Genomic DNA, 15273 nt, shown 5'->3' on the forward strand with positions numbered 1-15273 from the left:
AAAGATATGATAACCTTGGATAAAAATTGCATGGTTTCACGATTTTACATAATGTGATTACTGCACTAAAATATATTATTTTTAAATTAAATCTATTTGAATTTTTTTATCCCTCTTTGAACACAATACATTTTATTTTAAGAAACATTTTAAATATTTTGGAGCAGTAAACATGTCAGGCTAAATAATTCAAATGAATCATTGACTTCTGCCGTCTTCATTAGTTTCCCAGAGATGGATTGCGACTGGAAGGGCATTCGCTGCGTAAAAACTTGCTGAATAAGTTGGTGGTTCATTCTGCTGTGGCGATCCCGGATAAATAAAGCGACTAAGCCGACAAGAAAATGAATGAATGAATGTCTTCATTAGTTTCTAAAACACAGATGTCATTACAATTTAAAATGACACATTTGGAAATCTTTTCTGCTGGCAATACTATTGTAAAACAAATCAAAATATAAAAAAGAAAATCTTACATATACAGTAGGAACATTATAGCAGAAAGGTTTGGTGGTTTTTAAAACCTTGACTTTTCCAAACCACGGTATACCTTGAAATCAGTTATCATCCCATGCCTACTCTCGTCTTGACAATTGCAATGCACTTTATCTTGAAACTAACCAAACATTACTTCATGGGTTAAAACTGGTGCAAAATGCTGCTGCTTGCATACTGACGAATAGTTGCAAATGTGATCACAACAAATCTGTTCTTTACTCTCTTCACTGGCTCCATGTTAAATTGATTTTAAACTACTGTTGTTTGTTTTTATTGCATGTAATGGTCTTGCACCTTCTTATTTCAGTGAGATTTTAAAGGTTCACAAATGGAACAGGGTTCTACAATCAGCAGGCCAGTTGTTGCTGGAGGTCCCCAGATCAGGCATAAACAATGGGCTGATCATTTATTTGCAGCGGCAGGTCCAAAACTGTGGAATACTCTGCCTTTAGAACTTCGCAACATCACACATGTGGCACTGTTTAAAGCTAAACTTAAAACCTGTTTATTTAGACTTGCTTTTGATATTCATTAGTGAAAAGAAATTCTGTTTTATTTACACTTGTGTGCTAACCATCTTATGTGTTTTAATGTTTATTTTGTTTTTATTACTGTAAAGCACTTTGGGCGGCCTCCTGGTTGTAATAAGGTGCCATATAGATAAAGTCTGTTTGATTGTTCAACCTGTATGTTTAACTAAATGTTACTTTTTTATTCTAAGGAAAATCCAATAAAAACACTTTTTACAATATATATTTGTATATTTAAAAGGTTTTATTTGATATACATGCAAAAGATGTTGAGGGATGCGACAAGCTGGAGTCAGAGGTTAAGTGGCTCACTCAAGGGCACAACATTAGTGGTAAAAAAAGAGAAGATCCACAGGGAACTGAACTTGGACCTTGTTCCATTATAGTTTAGTTGCTCTCTTTCTAAACAGTCCAGTATATTGGCTTTTACTTTAGTGAATATCAAACCGCTGAGTTAAACTTTATACGCATATAGTGATGCAGTATTTCTATGAGCAGTGCACATTCATTATCCTTTATCTGTTTACTTTCTATATTATTATTATTATTATTACTATTTTGATTGAATAAGATATTACCTTTTGGCTTCCATTTGATGCTGCGATAAGATGTCTGCTTTACATTTCTGTAATCTGCTGTATATAATTTGATGCGGCCTCTATTTTTCAGACTTGTTATTGACTGCTGTATTTTTAGTGAGTGGATGTGAGGTCTGAAAGACGGTTAGTCGACGATCACAGAGGCCACGGCAAATAACCGATCCTCTACTGCTTCACTTTTTAAATGCAAATAAGGCCCTGCAGAGCAAACAGGCCACATGTTTTCTTTTGTCCCCTTTAGGTTTGGAGTTGTTTGTGATATATTTATTCATCTGTTCTCCTGAACTGTTTCTGCGACATTAAAGGATGCATGTTAATCAGATCATTTAAATTCAACACCTCCTTCATCAAAAATCTGATAGGCATGCAAAAAACATTTTTCAAAAACTATGTCAACTTCAAATGAGGAATTATAGTCAAGAAAAAACAGCCAATATTTGCCTGAGATTTGCCTAACCTCTGAAAAACAATGCCAGCTTCATCGATGAGTATTTTATGCTCCGTAAGCTTGGCTGCCGTTATACAAATGACTGCTGTATTGCACTCTGGTCCTATCGAAAGAGGATATTTTATCACATTTTATCTGTTTATTCATTAGCCCAAATCCAAACCAGTAGGCCTCGGCTGTTTGAGAGGGAAGCAGGCCCCTGTGGCTGTCCTAGGTTATACATTAGCGTTATTATCTACTTTATGCTTAAAATGTCATGTATTTACAACATATTTAAATCCTACGATGCACAATGTCATGATGAATAGGATACTTAAAGCATATACACATCAATAAAGTACCCAAATATGATGCGAAGTTTGGTGACCCACCAATACCACATGTCACCTATAGATGGCGACAGAGCCTTATTATCTGTATTTTGCCAGGCAAAAACGTCCTCAGCATTGCTACAGATTATGGGACAACAATTACTTTGAATTTGTTGTGTAGTAGTCCTATATATATATATATATATATATATATATATATATATATATATATATATATATATATATATATATATATATATATATATATATATATATCACGTTTTATTTGAGTGAACTGCATTTGTTTTTGAGATTTTGATTTGTTTTGCCTTTACCAGAAACGCTTTCGTCTCGATCGGAATTTTATAGGACTAATACATGTAAATGGAGAAGAGATAAAGCGAGATATGGATATCATGTAAATGACCTGATTTGTATGTTTTGATAAACTGTCATCTAAACATACACAAGTAAAGGTACGCGTGTGTGTGTGTGTCTGCTTTTCAGCTGAGATAAACCAGTAAACAGATATAACATGGATTAGGGAAATGACATCTGTGAGAGTGTGAAGTTAAACAAAAGAGCGCGTGTGGAAGAAATAAAGAGGCAGAGGGACATAGAAAAGGCAGAAAATGAGGGCAAGAAAAAAAAGCACAATTTGTGACAAAGTCAGAAGCATAAAGGCAGAGAAATGCGCGAAATGCGGTAATTGCGTGATGCAGTGAGTGTGTGCTGAATGGGAGCGCTGTGAGTCGAATTGTGCTTCCGCGGTGCGCGCGATCGGTGGCATCTTCGAGAGCGGCTGCGTGAATATGTTACTCATTACCGCGGCCAGATAAAAACCCGGAGAATGCAGAGCGATTGTTCTCTAGTGCTGGAGAAAGACAGTCCTCGCCTCTTCATTAGCGCTGGAGAGAGATCAGGGAGCCGCTGTAATGAAGAGAGGGATCACCCGGTAATGTTTACCGGGGACGCAGGTGAAGTTGGCGCATAACGCGCGCGCGGTTTCCCGGCAACTGCCTCTTGTGCGCGGCGCCTGAGACTTGGCCATTATTAACACAGAGACCTGTGTTTTTGGTTATGAACAGAGAGGACAGTGACACAATGACCCCAGCCGCCAAATGAGTGGCTTTGAGTCAGAATGCACTGTGAATAATTACTGTCAACTGAGGTATCTTTTAGATGTACAAGAATCTTACAGCTCTACTTTGGTTTCAAAATAACTTTAAGGTAGTTATCAGAGTCATAGGCTACTTTTAAAAATAGAGGTTCAAAAGTAAAGGCAACACTGTGGAACTGTGAAAATGTTCTTTGGATTATTTAAATGATCTTTACACTTAAAATAATGTTTATTTAAACAAGATTTCTTAGTGGAACCAAAATAAATGAATAAATAACTAGAACTTTTAACCCTCTGGTGCCTTGTTAAATAGAAATAGCCAATGACATGTTAACTATTTTTTTGCACATACCTTTAATTTACAAAGTAGTCTACAAGGAAACCTCTGTTTTGTTCTAGGCATGGGCCAATAAGATTCTGACGGTATAATTCAGATAACCAATAACCTTGCATAAAAATATCCCAGTTTCACGATTTTGCGGTATTGTAACTGCTCTAAAATATATTCTTTTTAATGTCTGGGTAAAAAACAAAAACTTTTTTCTCTTTTGATTACAATATATTTTATTTTTATAAACATTTTAAATATTTTGCAACAATAAATTTGTCAGGCTAAATTAGTTATTGACTTCTGCTGTCTTCATTTGTTTGAAAAACACATTTTTTTTACAATTTGTTTATTGTTGTCCAAAAAAAAAAAAAAAAAAAGTAAAAAAATTTACACATTTTTAAGGGATTAAAACCTTGACTTTTCCACACCATGGTATACCTTGAAAACGGTTATCATCCCATGTTCACAAACTCTTAGTCTTTTTAAATCATGTCAATGATTGGTTAATTTGGTTTGTTTGTTTTGTGTCTCTGTTTGTTCATTTAAAGTGGCAAAAGTGCTAGTTTTATAAAATAATAGTGAAGCGTGCAAAACAAACAAACAAAAAACAACAACAACAACAAAAATGTACATGTTCAATGGTGCTTAAGGTTTAGGAATGTACCTTGTTGAGGGAATGAAGCAAAACAAGCATATATTGGCTGCTTTTAGTGGGGTGTTGAAAACTTGTTATCTGGTCTGGCTGGGGAACCAACAGAGCTTTTGTGCATATGTGACCATTTTAAAGCAGCGAAGATACGTTCTTAGGCTGGTGTATTGATATTGATATATAGGCCAGCAGACTTTTATGATGGCAAGGTTGCATGTTTATTAGTTTTGCAATACCGAATTAGTGTGATTGAGTATTTCAACCCAGATAGGACACACTATAACAAATAGTTTACATAGAAAAGACATTGACAGTCCTAGGAGAAACTAACTGTAGATTTGTGGGATTGCAGAGGAGTTTATTTTCCATTTTATGCAAATCTAAAAAGCATAAAGAAACAAAAAACTGGTCTTAGATGGAGATTTTAAAAACACAAGCCCCCCCATAGCCCTCCTAATGGTGTGTATGACAATGACAGCGTGTGTCTGCGCGTTGCTTTATGGCCCCAATGACTTCAATCACTCCCTGGAAAAACAAATCTGATCTGGTCTACCTGCCTCCATCACGCCATCCTCCAGAACAATGATAGATAGATAAAAGCCAGTGTCTGTGGGTTTGTGTATTAAATAAAAAAGACGGATGTCCCCGCGGCTGGCTGTTTGGCATTGCCTGATGCGAGTCATTTATCTAAATGTAGCCGTGGCAGCCGGGGCCCTGGGCTGACAGAAATGACCCATAATTTGCTGCTAACTGCAGTAGCGGGTTCTGTAATAAAAGCTTTTCATTAGGGCTGAGCAGCCTGCACCAGGCACAACTTAGCAAAAGGGCCCTTCCTCTAATTGCTAACCATTACAAATATGGTCCATTTGGTGGAGAGAGAAGAGGAGGAGAGAGAGACAGAAAGAGAGAGAGAGAGAAGAGGGTGTGGGATAGGTCTGTGTTTCCCCTTCACAAAGCGCACCAATAATTGAACAATTAAACTTTAGCAATGTGATTACCACTCACCATAACTAAAAGCAGCTGTGTGAACGGCACAAGGCCACAGTGGGCGGATATGTGGAGTCTGTCTGTGTGAACGCAGAGCTCGGGATGGATGAGGTGTCATTGCCGACGCTGCGTGATTACTTGCTGCTCCGAGTGTCGGATCCCAAATAACAAAAGAAATGCCAGCTGATTTGTGTGATTAAATAAAAGGTGAACATAAAACAGAAACAAAAAAAAAGAAATCTTGGACGTGCAAAACACAACTGTAAATATATAAATGCCGTTTCTCTCTTATGCCGCAGTAAGAAAGGACAGATGCTGCGTCCTCGTCTCTCTTGTTGAAAAGCAGATGCTGTTTATCGATTTTCTATAGATCCTCAAAAACTGGAGAATACCAAGGACTGTAGGCTCCTAAAAATAAAGTTGCTAGGCAGAACTAAAAAAGGTTTTCATGGTGATGCTGTAGAATGAAACTTTTTAGTGAGCAGTTCTTCCAAGACCTCTTTTTCATATAATAATCTAAAGAATTGTTCGCTATGTAGAACATTTCGAGAAATAAATTGGTTTCACAGATGTTAAAGGTTCTTCAGTGCCAATAAAGAACCTTTATTATCATGAGTGTTGTGTTTTGAGGGCCAGCTGAGAGTGTGAATGCCACTTTTGTTTGGATGCAACACTGCAATCATAAATTAGCATCTTAACACAGAGATATGCACCCATCAATTTTAGGCCCTAAAATGCTGGTGGACTGTGGTTTTCGCCAGAGATGCTATTTTGTATGCGTTTGTGTGCATGGACTGACCTTCCTTTTGCTGCGACTGATCCTCTCAATAATCTCCTCACACAAAATATAAACACAGAGCAGTGCCCTGCTGCCAGCGTTTGGTTAACAGGGTCTGATTAGAAACAGCAGGTGTTCCTCTCTCAGCTTTCTGCCGCAAGGAGCCATGAATAGTGGGATACAGTAAGGGCTGTGACCTCTTTATTCAAGTATACAAAGACACTGATACTGCCACAGATCCAGTCATTATGGCCCTTCCCTCCCTGCCAATTAAAACCCACTTGTTTGATGTCCCAATTAGCCTGGAGTTCAGCCGTTCCAAATGTTGTGTGTAAGTGTTTGTGTGTGTGTGTATACAAAAACACAGAGTGTCTTTCCATTAGTGAAAGCGTAGCTCGATAAATTAAAACAAGAGAAATGCTTAAATGCAGCATTATTGATTCTGAAATGTTGTGTAAGATGTGTGGTACCATCTGCTTTCTTGGTGTAATGTTTCTTTCGTCTCTTTGGCATCTCACAGCAATGAAAAGGGAATCATATTTACCATTTAAATGAGCAATCTAAAGAATTACGTGTAATACAGCTTCAATTACTCCATACTTAAATTGATATATAATTTGGGAAATGTTTAAAAACAAACAAACAAAAAAAATCCAAGGGGGCCTAATAATTCTTGCTTTAACTGTACATTTTATTTTAAAGATTTACAAAAGACAGCCACGGGATGTCATTCGTCTTACGAGGTTAAAGAACACCCTATTTTGAAAATGAATATTTTTATCCATTTCTTAGTGAAGATAGGCAATGTGTTTTGGTGCATTTTAACAAAACAGATTTATAGAACATATACATTTATTAAAATAATATTTTGGTCAGCAAACATATTTAGAAATTGAAAGATAATACAAATTAAATCAAGCAAAATGTTGCAAGAAAAAAAATTACAACCTGAAAAAAAACTTTTTTTTCTTTTATTTTTTGCTTCTCTTGATTTTTCCTCTTTTTTTTAAATTTGTATTTAATATTTTTCTAAAACATAAATTTGGGTGTACTAGTTTTTGGACTGTTATCTTAGGTTATTTTGTTAGATAAGCTCCAGATTTGGCTTCAGTAGTGACTAAATTCTAAATAAAGTAGCCTATATTTAGACAACAGTCATTTTGACACACTAATATACTAATTAATGTAATTTCAAATCTTAATCTTTCAAAAAAGGTTTTATCCATTAGTTAGGAAAAAATCTTTGATAACTTAAAAGGAATTCTAAATTTATATTATCATTTGTTCTTTTATTTATTTTTTAATATGTCAAAATAAATACACTTGCATTTTTTTATAACAATTGCACTGAATGAAGATGGGTTTAGTTTGACATTTCAACTATATTTTGACATTTTACTTTCACAAAAGTTGTTTGAAACATTAAAAACTTTTCAATATGCTTTGTTATAAACCCCTTTGTAAATTTTATTAAGGTGACCCTTACATGTACTATATGGACTATAGTGCTCAGCATAATTGAGTACAGGTCATTTTGAAAATGAAAATTTTTATCCATTTCTCAGTAAATATAATCAATGTGTTTTGGTTCATTTTAACAAAACTGATTTATTAAACAGATATATTTATTAAAATAATATGTAGGTCAGCAAACATATAGAGAAATTGAAAGATAATACAATTAAATTCAATAAAAGTATTGCAAAAAAAAGTAACTGCATTTTTCCTTTTTTTTGCTTCTCTTGATTTTTCCTCTTTTTAAAAATTTAATTTAATATTTTCTCTAGCATATACATTTGGGTGTACTAGTTTTAGACTGTTATTGTAAGTTATATTGTTAGATAAGCTTCAGATTTGGATTCAGTACTGACTAATCTGTATTTGCACAAATATAATATTGTAAAGCTTCCTATTAAACATGAATTTAAAGGATAGATTTGTGAGGGGTGTACTTGCAAATGCTGATCACTGTATATGCTTATGATATCTGTAATCTAATTTTTGACATAAAAATGTCTAAAAAAGTATTTGACATAAAAAAAGTTGCTTCATGTATGTATCTTTAATAATAATATTATGCAATACTGCTTGCTTTATATGCATGTAAGTCCATGTCTTAGTTGCTAATACTGGTGTGCTTAGCCTTCATTAATATGTATAAAAGTGCACTACATTAGTCATGCACAATATAATGTGTTTCATCATATACAGTATGCAGAAGTGCAGCTCGGTGCTGTCTTTGATGACCTGTGACTTTCAACACTGACCCATATACAGTACTGTCATCCAGGCAGTTCCTGCCATCACTCTATCCTGAACTGTGTGAAGAGCTCACTTATCGCACACATTTACTCTAAATGCCAGCCATATCAGAGTGACAGAAAGAAGATAAAAATCACCATACCAACAAATTTGTTCTTGCATTTGCCTATCAGTAAAAGGTCTGGATAGCCGGGTTAGAGGGCCGCTCACACCACATAAAGTTTCAGTTAAATAGCTGCTGGTTGTTATTGTCCGGCCTCAGAGCGCAACCATACAGTTTTGCATTGCTGAGGCCTGCTAAACAAATGCAGTTTATATATGCAAAGTTACCGGTGCTACATACAAAACAAAATCCCCTTCATGACACCAGGAAAAACTTAGACTGAATTAAATTAACTTTCCCCTTTTAGAGCCATTTGACTACCGCTGAGAAAGTTATTGAACTGCTCCTTTCATCATTTTCAAACACAAAAGAGATGTTTATTTAGCTCTGTATACAATATTTTACAAATATAACTGAGCAAAGAAAGATGACATCTACTTTGCTTGTAAGTAAAATATGAACGCTTCATTTGGCAGGGCTTAGTAAAGCAAAAATGCACGTTGTGGTTGTGAAAGTACCAGTACTTAACACTAGGTGTCGCCCCTTCTCCTCGGCAAACAGTTCAATCCAATGTCACAAGATTATGATATCACAGACGGTAATGGCACCAATATACGCAATCTTCTTTTAGATCATTAGCTATTCTTGCGTGATCGACCGGTCCTAAATGAGGAAAGGGAATTCATTTATGAGATGGATTTCTCGTTAAGTACAAACAAAGAGCGGCCTGTGTAACTGTCCACCTGAACGCCACCTGTAACGGTCTACCGGGACTAGCTAGCTGTTGAGGAGACATTTTATAGTAATCTACACTTGGATCATAAGCTAGGATCTCTGTATCAGATATTTCGAGACGGGTTGTTTCCATATATTGCAGTTACAGCATTTATGTGCTTGAAGCTCGAAGTCACAACCAAGGTGAAATTTTTTGTTTGCATTTTTAATGAATAATGGGGTTTCTTTACTAATACGGTTTTGTTAGCATTAGCTGACTATCGTAAACATGACCCCTATGGCACTTATTTATCCTAATGCTTATATCTACCTTTTGCTAGCACATTTTAAAATTTCATCTGTCAACATATAATTACTATATGAACCAAAAGGATTGTAACGTTAACTAACTAACATTAACGCGTGTTAATAAATGCTACTAAAAGGCCTATTGCTGATTGTTAGTTCATTCACTATGTTAACAAATGAGACCTTGTAGGCATAGTTCACCCTAAACATGAAAATTCCCTCACCATTTACTTAATCTTGTGGTTGTAAACCTTTATGAATTTATTTTTTCTAATTCTAAGGAAGATATTCTGAAGAATGTATGGGGAAAAAACATTGGCATCTATAGTAGGAACAAACATTTTCTCTTAGCATTCTTCAGTTTATCTTCTTTTGTTTTCAACATGAAAGAAACTCAAACAGGTTTGGAACAAGTAGAGAATAAGTAAATGACAGATGTTTTTAGTGAGGGGGTAAACTATCCTTTTATTATGATGTTTTATCAAATGATAACAACTTATATTTTTCCTCTTGTAGAGACTTGGAGGTAAGCAGAAAGGTGTGAATGATGCTAACTGGAATAACAAATATGACAAATATTATGTAAGTCTATTTAGTCTCTTATTCTCTTTTTTTTCATTAGTAAGCCAATAATATTCAAATATTATGTAAATATTTTTATGTTTTCCATTGTTATTTTTTTTTCTTTGAATAGATTGGAATTTTATTATAAAGTGTAACCGTTGCATTTCAATGAACCTTATAATATTTAAATATTCTTTTGTCATCATCTTTCATTTGTCTATGTATATGCCAGGGTCACCTTATTGGCCTTTGATGTCACAAAATGCCTTCCTTGACCATGTAAGGTAAGAAAATTGTTTAAAGAAACTAATGCTATCAGTTAATTTAAAATTATAAACACTTCACTGGTTAAAAAGAAATGTACTGTATTGGAGAGATTGTTCATCCCAAACATGAAATTCTGTCACTGTTTACTCAACCTCAGGTCATTCCAAATCTTTATGACTGTTCACATTGATCCACAAAAAATGCTGTAGTCTCATACATGCAATTTCACTTTTTCACTGTTTTTGTTGTTAAGTACATGCTCATGCCTGCAGACTGAATGCTTAATACATGTACACATGACGTCACTGTTTTCACAGAAACACATTTTTGTTATTGACAGACATAGCACATCAATATAATTTTCCAAAATTTGCACTTTAAAATTTAGATTTTTAAGACACCCAAATGCGGATGTCTAAATGAACACAAAAAACATGTTTTTAGTTTTTAAGATAAAAAAGGGTGTTGTATAAGTGTACCCATATTTCAATCATTTTAGTGACCAGTGATTTGTTTGGATAAAAAATTCTCAAAATAGCTTTTTTTATGTTTGGAGTAGAGGTGAATAAGACTTTTTTTTGGTTAATTTTTTTGTAAACTGTCCGCTTAACAAGATGTTTTGTAGCTCCTAATGTAGTGCTTAAATGGCATTTAGTCACCAGTGAAATTGGTTTAGTGTCCAAACAAGTAATATTTAGCACAACACTGACCCAATTGGTGGAGAAACTCCAGATCAAAATGAATCAGGTGTACACTCTATATTACTGCAGAAAAAGATCTTTGTCCACCCTCCGGCGGCAGCTGGGAGTGTAATTACCACACCTGATTTATACGTGATTAACAAACGCCTATAACTTACCATTCCCACCAAAGCGTGGTAATAAGTTTCCTCTACTTTTCACCAAACAGGCTTGATATCGCAGGAGAATGAATGTACGTGACTCTGGCGGGAGCATATGGTATATTTCTCCGTCATCAATAATTCATGCGAAATGAGCAAAAATTAGTCGGCCCGGTTACTGCCGAGTTTGTTCCGCATTAATTTTGCCGACGTGTTCTAAATGGGGTCGTTAGGCTGAAAACAAAGTGCCTCTCTCAGTGTATTTAAAAGAGAGAATTGCTTCGTGAGAGTCTTGTTCACGGTCTTACACCTGCTCTCTTTGTAAATAAGAGTATTGTTTACAGCCCATGCAGGCTATGAAGTTGCGTGACTGATTATCAGATTTACTTCTAATTGAGAAATACATCACAGCCTGCCATAATAAAGGGAGAAAGATCTGCAGTGCAATCGTAGCCACACTCTTAAAGGCGAGACCAATGACTGTAAAAAATATGGACGACGCGACAGCCCCTTTTGCCATTGAACGCCTTGAGGGCAAAACGCCTGCTTGACGGGCACAAACTGTCGCAAAAGACTGCTGAAATTGGAGCCAGACATGCGCAGAAGGACTGTCTGATGGAGCCAGAGGAGGAGCCGCGATAATGAGCGGAGTCGAGCTTCCAACCAAACGCTTTATGTAAAATCAACCACGCCCCCCGAACTTCTCACTCGACTGCCGGTGTCTGCACTATAACAAACGCTCACTGATGTAAATAGAAGCACTTACATAAAAAAAAACACAATAATATACGGTTTAAAAACGGTGTGATGTAAGCTGTTAAACTTTAATAAAAGCAATACATGGTGGACTGCAGAAATAAACGATCTTTTATACACTCTAGCCTGAATATGAGCACAAATAATATATTCTCTTATTGTTATATTTGTTGTTGGTATTTGTTATCTTCATAGGGGTAGAAATAACACTTGTAAAATATGAACAATAACATATAAACAACACATACATTTTTAGAAAGGTTTTTATTTTTAATTAGCCATCAACAGAACCCAAAATATAGCCTACACACCATAACGATTTACCATGCGGGAACAATCGTGCGTTTAGAAGATAAATACAGCAAGATTACTAAATATCAACAGGATATTTACACATCCCAACCCTGCAATTTGTCAATTTGTGCAAAAAAACTTTGCACTATTAATACAACGTCTATCTGCTGTAACATCACTAGTATATTGTTTATTCATTTTCGCTTGAATTGTTTATTTATTTAATTTTTTTGCCTCCGTTTTCATTTGGTTTATTCGATGCCTTCATTATATCTGGCAACGAGGAATTTACATTCTTTTTAATGTTAGCTGGAGTGTTCAAATAAAACGCCAACAGTAAATGATGTAAATAAATAATATCTAACATTTACATCTCTATTAGGTTATATAAGATTCGATTTTAAGAACGTTATAATGATTTATAACAGCAAATTTAGTAGATCACTTAATAATATGCCAAAACTTAAAATGCAGAGACGTCCTATAAAGCAAGTTCAAATAACCTTACAGGAGATCAACGTGGAGATTATTATTTAAACACAAAGAGAATTACTGCTAACGATCTCCTGTATACCCCGTACTTAAATGGGTTTATTTTATTGTGCAGTTTTATTGTCATTTTCGTATTTATTATTATTATTATTTAATACTTGTGCAATCGATACAGGTTTATTGTTATTTATTTTGTCCTTTATTTAAATAATTGCTATGCTGTTTGCATCTTTATTCAAAGGTTAAACTCAGTGATACACTTTGCGTTCACATAGTAGCATGCGTTTGTTGTTATATCAACAAAAATGGGTGTAATAACGTTAACAAATGTGAGGGTTTTATATAATGAAGATTCAATCGCGCCAGCTCCGGGCATCAGCGCATAACCTAGTCGCGGCGTCGCGGGCTGATTCCGGCTCGCATGCGGCAGCGCCTGCTCGCTCGGCCGCCGCATCTGGCTCAATTGACTCAGGCTGGAATCGGGCAGTGAGTCCAGGCATCCGGAGTAGGTCCAGCAGAGGTAGTCAGTCTGAGGGGTAAGTCTCCGGCAGGCAAGAACTGGACCCAGTGTATTTTGCTATCTGGGTGGCTAGGCGTGTATTAGCAAACTAATAAAGCCCGAAAAAAGCTCTGACCTTAGCGAATAAACAGTGTTCCACCAGATCATGTATGTCAGAAACTGTAGTTTACTGCTGAACTCATTTTGTCATAGTAAAATATCACAGAAATCGCGTAATAACACTTCAGTCTTCTGCCGAAGCTCAGACGCCGCGCTTTGAGAAACTGTCAATCACAACTGTCAATCACGATGACACGCCCAGCATTAAATTATTGCTAAAAACAAACTGTTTACAAAAATGAGGATCTGCACCTATTTCAGCACAATAACCAGTGCCTAATCGACCAGAACTATCTTTCGGGACATTTTATTGCAAGTGTAATTAATTTTTTTATTTGGGCTCAAGTCTCCTTCATTAACACGGAGGAGGCGGGCTTTATGACTTGTACTGCAGCCAGCCCCCAGGGGGCGATCTAACGGCCGAGACCTTCACTCAAACGCAGGCTTGCGGCACACTTGGTTCAGAGCAGAACATTCTAATGTGAATAAGGTAAGAAATGACCTAGTTATCGACATACTCCTGCAGTTGATGAAGAACTGCAAACATTGTTTTTATTAGTTTTCTGAATATTACAATATTAGCCATTTTTTAATAAAAGTGAACTTATTTTATTACATCTCCACCACAGAAATTGTATCACTGTAATTGAAGTCAATTATTAGCCCTCCTTTTTCAAATATTTCCCAAATGATGTTTAACTGAGCAAGGATTTATTCACATTTCTGGTAATATTTTTTCTTCTGGAGAAAGTCTTATTTGTTTTATTTAGGCTAGAATAAAAGCAGTTTTAAATTTTTTTTAAAAACATTTTAAAATTCAAAATTATTAGCTCCATAAAGCATTGGGTTTTTGATTGTCTACAGAACAAACCATAATTTTACAATGCTTTGCCTAATTACCCCAACTAATTTAATTAATCTAGTTAAGCTTTTAAATTGCACTTTAAACTGAACACTAGTGTCTTAACAAATATCTATACAATTATTATGTACTGTCATCATGGCAAAGATAAAAGAAATCAGTTATTTGAAATTAGTTGTTAAAATGATAATTTTTAGAAATGGGTTGAAATAAACATAAATTGGGGGAAAATATACAGGGGGGGCTTCACACTTCAACTGCATATATATATATATATATATATATATTGTAAAATCATTTCTATATTTAAATAAAATGTTTGTAAATGTAATAATGTCAGAAAAACACCGTAAAGTTTAGTGTATGAATGCACAGTAAGTGCTGCTGATGATTGATATTTTTTGCTTATTTCTAGAAAAATGCCTTTAAAATGTGTAGTGCAGCTGAAATCTACAGGCCTATTGATCAAGCGCAACAAAATAAATATTTTAGTGTATATTTGATGTTTTCTTTCCATCACACTGGAAAAAAAAACACTTAACAGAAGTCCAAAATCTCAAAACTGACAGATGCATGACAAATGTGTTTTTACCTGCAGTTTCTAACCTTAAATGATCATTATAATGATGGCCAGACACACGCATATACATCTGTGTGTAATCTACACAATCCTTAGTGCTTCTACATATTGTTGGCTTAACCCCGCATGGCCCTAATCTTTCTGTGCACCGGCTGCTTCTCTAGTGGCACTTTGTCACTCACAGTCTATGAGCAAGGAAAGGCGAAAGAAAAGACCAGGAACAATAAGGTGAGAAAATGTCCCTCTCAGCCCAGGCTAGCTGAAGTGGAGCTGTGTGCGCGTGGAGAAGCTGGAGGACCATTAGACCACAGGGATTATTAGATTTTAGGGGATGTGTGACCCCTTCTGTCCTCTCCTCT

At 35.5% G+C, this 15273-nt stretch overlaps 1 protein-coding gene across 16 annotated transcripts in view; it reads left to right on the plus strand.

Moving 5' to 3' along the window:
• The window catches only part of ikzf5 (IKAROS family zinc finger 5), a 260811-nt gene that overhangs the window by 92037 nt on the left and 153501 nt on the right, over positions 1–15273 (plus strand). For 8 of the 16 annotated variants that reach the window (XM_073927087.1, XM_073927095.1, XM_073927081.1 and 5 more), the window contains 2 exons: positions 10156–10221; positions 10436–10487. The exons of 5 other annotated variants lie outside the window; for them this stretch is intronic. The gene's annotated coding sequence lies outside the window, so the exon portion shown is untranslated. Of the gene's footprint in view, positions 1–9163; positions 9535–10155; positions 10222–10435; positions 10488–15273 lie in introns of those variants that run through there. 3 more of the 16 variants (XM_073927093.1, XM_073927088.1, XM_073927082.1) reach the window with 2 other exon arrangements.

This window comes from Danio rerio, chromosome 17 (assembly GCF_049306965.1).
Source record: "Danio rerio strain Tuebingen ecotype United States chromosome 17, GRCz12tu, whole genome shotgun sequence".
Lineage (NCBI taxonomy): Eukaryota > Metazoa > Chordata > Actinopteri > Cypriniformes > Danionidae > Danio > Danio rerio.